This window comes from Ursus maritimus, unplaced genomic scaffold (assembly GCF_017311325.1).
Source record: "Ursus maritimus isolate PB19 unplaced genomic scaffold, ASM1731132v1 scaffold_15, whole genome shotgun sequence".
Taxonomy (NCBI): domain Eukaryota; kingdom Metazoa; phylum Chordata; class Mammalia; order Carnivora; family Ursidae; genus Ursus; species Ursus maritimus.
Window position 1 is genome coordinate 29,723,485 of NW_024423897.1, and position 5,869 is coordinate 29,729,353.

Genomic DNA, 5,869 nt, shown 5'->3' on the forward strand with positions numbered 1-5,869 from the left:
CAAATAAATAAATAAAATCTTTAAAAATAGAGAGAGAGAAAGTAAATCCTAAGAGTTCTCATCAAAAGGAGAATGGTTTTATTTTTTCTTTTCTTCTTCCTTTTCTGTTTATTGTATCTACATGAGAAAATGGATATCAGCTGAACCTACTGTGGTAATCATTTCACAATATACATGAATCAAACCATCATGCTGTATAACTTAAACTTATACACTGATGTATGGTAATTAATTCTCAATGAAACTGGGGAAAAATTTGGTTAAAAAACATAAAGTAAAAATATAGACTAAACTGAGACAAGTTACTTGTAGCACAAAACCACCAAAGGAATAGTATAGTTATAATATAAGAGACTATAAATTGGTAAGTAAAAGATAAGCAATAGAAAAATCAGCAAATAAAAGACATCCCACAAAAAAGGGACTATAAATGTGAATAAATAGAAAAGAAAATGCACAGCATCAGTAGTAATCACATAAATTCAAACTAAAACTACAGTGAGATATCATTTTATATCCACTACCTTGGAAAAACTAAGAATTCTGATACTACCAAGTATTAGAGGATAATGTGGATCAACAGGAACTCATATACATTACTTGTGGGAAAGTAAATTGTTATGATCATTTTTCAAAATAATTGGGCATTACCATGTAAATGAAAGATTTTTATGCTTTAAACATTTTTATGCCTTTTATGCCATAGTAACTCCACTCCTAGAGAAATGTTTGCATAAGTTCACCAGAAGATATATACAAGAAACTTCAGAGCAGAATTATTTATAATTGCAAAACAAAAGAAACTGAAATGTGCTTCAGCATCACCAGAAAAATGAATAAATTATGTTATACTCAGTAAAATTCTATAGAATGAATTTACAACTACATGCAAAACCACAAATGAACTGTAGAATTTTAATATTGATAAAATAATTCCCAGAAGACTATATATATGATAACATTTTTATAAAGCTCAACTGTTTAGGGATTCATACACAGTAGGAAACTATTTTTTATAACAAGGTAATGATAAACGATGTTCAGCACAGTGGTTGTTGGGAAAGCAAGGGATTGTGACAAGAGAGTGGCACATAAGTCTTCAGTGACTTTGGTTTCATACCTGAGCATTTTATAATTATAATTTACATGACTTACATATATATCCTTTGGCTTATATCAATTATATAATTTAACAGTTTTTAAAGATTAAATAAGGTTGTGTATGTGTGTGTTTGTTGTGTACTTTTAAAATGTTGTTATCGATATTCATGATTTAATCCTATGCAGAAGGAATGAGCAAATGGCCAGATTTTCCAAATTCCTCCAACCCTACACACTGAGTGATGGGAAAAGAAGTTTCATCTGGATTAAGGGCTCAATGACCACAGTATATTTCACTCTAGCACTACACCACTCTGCCAGAAGACCCAATCTCTCAGCCTGTCACTGGCTTAGTAGCCTGTGCAGGACTTCTGCATTCTATGGCTAAGGCAAAGAAAAAGTCAAAGAGAAAGCTTTATCACCAGGTAATGAGTTCAGTTTTTTGTCTCCCCGATCTCTTCCTCCAAACGAGAAGCAAACAGAAGACCAAATCAGTTACAAATCCTGAAGGTAAATACGTCCTATGCCTTCCATAATCCTACAACCCAGCCACTATCTTCTCATTGGGAGAAAAATAAAATTGAATAAAGGAGAATAAAGAGGGAACAGAAAGAAACAATGCTTGACTGGTTGCTGAAATTATTCTATTTTTGACCCACTGAAGCTCAAGGCACATTTTTAGCTTTCAGAAAAACTTGTACAAAAAGTGGATCCAGATAAAATAATATGTTCCCTCTTGTAAGATAATTTGTCAAAACTGTCCATTTTTCTAGAAATACTTTGAGTAATCTATTGACATCTTTCTGTGGTCAAATTAATCTAGCACTCTATATGCTGCAGACCATATATCAAGTAGTGTGAAGCAGCCATTCCCAAGAGAGATTTTTGCCATGCCCTTGTCAAAGCAAGTAGAACCCCCCCCCGAACCTATCACAATTCATACTTAAAAAACTTCCATCCATATCAACTGTATGATTATAGAAATCTTAATGAGCTTATTATGGTTTCAACAAACTTGAAGAAAATCTTATGAGAGTCCTTGTGGGAGATGTCTCTACTACTTTTTGAATCCATAACCCACCAGTCTAGGTGCAGAGCAGAGACAAAACACAAGGCAATAAAAGGTAACTCAACTTATGTGCTAACATCATTCAAACACCATTAGGTGATATATGCCAAAGAAACATTTATTTTAAAACCCCCTTTCTTTGTCCATAAGTTTCCCTCAAATGCTGCCTATAATTTTATTCTAACTTCTCTCAAAAAAATGTGAAAGAAAGAAAACATGTTAAAAATTCTTCTCTGAGTCTTCAGTCAGCCTTGTTCTCCGCCTTCTCTTTCTTTCTGTTAGGTAGGAAGCTCCTAAAGGAAAGGGGAGGAGGCACTGTTGATGGCTTGTTAGTCTGGCTGTAGCTAACAGGCTCCATTCCAGTACTACAGCAGCTCCAGTGGCATAGGACTGACTGACTCATGGCTCTCAGTTGCAGGTCCTGAGGACACAAGGCCCGGAAATTTTTTTTTTTTAATTTTTAAATAAAAATTAAAAAAAAAATTTTAAACAAGAAGGGGAGGAAAAAAAAAACTGGATTCATAAAGCCAGAGTCATCCTTAGTGGTTAGTGAAAGAGGAAGGACTGTAGAATATCTTAAGTTAATAATTTTTGACTAAAACTCTAAGAATCATTCTATATATTCACCCAATCTAAGCCACCTTTATTTCAACCAGTGGTTCTCAATTAAAAACACTTAAGAGGCTATGAATTTAAAACATGTAAGGGGCACCTGCGTAGCTCAGTCAGTTAAGTGCCTGCCTTCAGCTCAGGTCGTGGTCTCCGGGTCCTGGGATCGAGCCCCATATTGGTCTCCCTGCTCAGTCGGGAATCTGCTTCTCCCTCTCCCTCTGCTCCTTCACTCTGTGCATGCTCACTCTCTCAAATAAATAAAACTTTTGAAAAAATAATTTAAAAAATAAAATATTTAAGGGATTTTCATTTCTCCTTCACTACTGAGGGATAATTTTGCTGGATATAGCATTCTGGGTTAGTGAGTTTTTATTTCAACACTTCAAATAAGTCATTCCACTTTCTCTTTGCTTGCATGATTTCTGATGAGAAGTCTGCTGTAATTCTTATCCTGTTTCTCTATAGGTAAGGGGTTTCATTCCCTCTGACTTTTTCATTCCCTCAAAATTTTCTCTTAACCTTTGATTTTCTGCAGTTTGAATAGGATATTCCTAGGTATATATTTGTTTGTTGGGGTTTTTTTTTGTTTTTTTTTTTTTGTTTTTTTTATCCTGCTTGGCTGTAACTCTCTGGATTCATCAGTCTGTCTACATTTGGGGAGAGTGGTTTTCCCTATGACTTCAGTCTTCTCACAGGTTCAACAAAAATCAGTGATTTTTTAATTTTTTTTCTGATTTTTTCTCGATGTAAGGACAGGAATGATGACTTCTCAGCTCTTTATATGTCAGAGCTGAAGCCAGAAGTCTTAGGGGGCTTTTAAAATCCAATTGGATTGGGTTGTTGCCAGGAATTTGGTTTTTTTGGTTTTTTGGTTTTCTTTTTTCACTTCCCTGAATGACTATAATGTGTAGCCAGTATTAACAGCCACTTCTTTAGATCTTTACATCTTAAAACATTTCTAAATTATGTCACTATTCAAGTCACTTAATAACAGATAATTTGAAATACCCTATTTTTTAATTTTCTTTCTGACAAATGTTACATGGCATATTTATTTAATAGCATTTTTCTATGATGATCATTGTAAAATGTGAGAGCACAACTGTGGCACCTCTGGGCTTAATCCTGCATGTCAGAACCAATCTGCCACTTTTACTTAGTACGATCACCTATCACTGCCTAAAAACTCACTCACCTGGGATAGATGACTCCTGATCAGGCACCTTTTACATACTAAGCCTTGCTATTATCCCAGAGAACTTCAAAATCCATACAAAAAATAAAAAACCATAAATTCTAGTCTTATAGATCCATGGCTTCCTAAAGTCCTGAGAAGTTTACTTCTACTTTTCTTAAATAGACAACCACATAGGTGCCCTCTTTACCTTACCTGACCTCAATAACACTTAGCAATACTGCTCACTCTGTCCTTGATAATTCCCCCCATTCCTGTCATAATACTCTTGGCATATTTTCTCTTTGGCTATTGCTTCTTATTCTCCCTCATGAGCTTTTCTTCTTCCATTCTCCCCCCTAATTTTTTGTGTCTTTCAGTGTTGCCCTTCTTTCATTCTTCTTTGTTTTCTAAACCCTTCCCATGAGTAATTTTATCAACATTTGTGGCTTCACTTGTCATCAGTCAATTAAACCAAAGAACTATGCCTCCACTTTCTCTAAGAAAATATGTTTAAAGTAGATATGTATACTATTTTGGTTGTATATATTTTATATGTATAATTTGAAGGTACATAGTTGGAATCTTTTTTTTCAATTACATACAATAACTTAAAACATATTCTTTTTGCAAAATTTTCAAATAGCCATCAAATTCAAAAAGAGTCTACCACCAAGAAAAAAGATCAGTGTCAGTAGTCTAGGCAAGTGATATGTCATTTCTAACTGATTAACCGAATTTTAATCATCAACATACTGCTCCAATGCAAACACAAGTAATATTTGCTATCTGAGGAAAATTACAATTGTCATCAATTACTTGCTGCTTTTATTTTCTGTGTAAAGGTCTAGTCTCCTGAACTACACACTAATCTCCACTTTGCAGAAAGACTAAGGTATTTTACTTCTTTAGGATAACGCTTCCAGAATAGAGAAACTCAAACTGGGTTAGCAACAAGATTCTAGTGCCTTATCACCATCTGCATTTATAAACTGCCCAGATGATTCTGTTACAAATCACAGTAGCTCAGTCTGGTCCAAAGTTGAAGACCTAGTAGTGACTGTGAGTACTAGTTAATTGATTGATGTCTATCCAAAACAGCTGGAAATTTGACTCCATATTTAATATATAGAAAAAGATGACAGTTTTCTAGTAGGTAAGAAAGTTATTTTGTTGTTTTGCTTTGCTTTTACTTTTATTCCCTCTTTAGCAATTTGACTTTGGATGCAAATAAGATAACTTTCTTGCATTAATGGGATTATTATTCCTCAATTTTCTTTGAAATAAGGAGCTTAAAGTTATTATATGAATATATGATCTATAAACCCTCCAAAAATTCTCATTAGTTTGTAGGATATTTCCCTTTTTATTATAAAATAAAAATTATTTATTTATTGTTATTCAGCATACATCATGATTATCTGTCATCTATGACTTCTACTACTGCTCCCTTCTATTTTTTCCAAGTAAGCAGTCATATTTCCATCAATTAAACATCACTTAAATGATTGTATCTAGAGACTGTATCAAATATGGGAGAACATAAAATTTGGATTCCAGCACCAATCATGAACCATGCTTAACCAGAGGACACAGTTTGAGAAGTGAGATGTGACACAGCCTTAAATTTAGCCCCTAACCACAGTAAGATGTTTAGTGGGCCATTATTTTCACAGCTCATCACAATGAGTAGCTTTGCCATATTTGCTTTATAGAGAACATTTTTCCACCCCATAAAAGTCTTTTTTCCCCCTCCCTTCTTCTTTAAGCAATAGTTGATAATCAGAAATCGAATTTTAATAAGTGTAAGAATATCCCAGTTCGCCGAGATTAGAAGCTTTCATTTGGAAGATTCTGTTCTACCTTCAGGAAAACTTCTCTAACACTTTCCAGCATAATATATTGCTACTGCT

At 34.0% G+C, this 5,869-nt stretch overlaps 1 non-coding gene across 1 annotated transcript; it reads left to right on the forward strand.

The window, feature by feature from the left end:
• The first annotated feature begins 2,480 nt into the window (after positions 1–2,480).
• On the forward strand, positions 2,481–2,603 carry LOC121102816. Its single transcript, XR_005834932.1, has one exon. It is a non-coding gene; the product is annotated as a small nucleolar RNA SNORA54 (small nucleolar RNA).
• Positions 2,604–5,869: the final 3,266 nt, after the last annotated feature.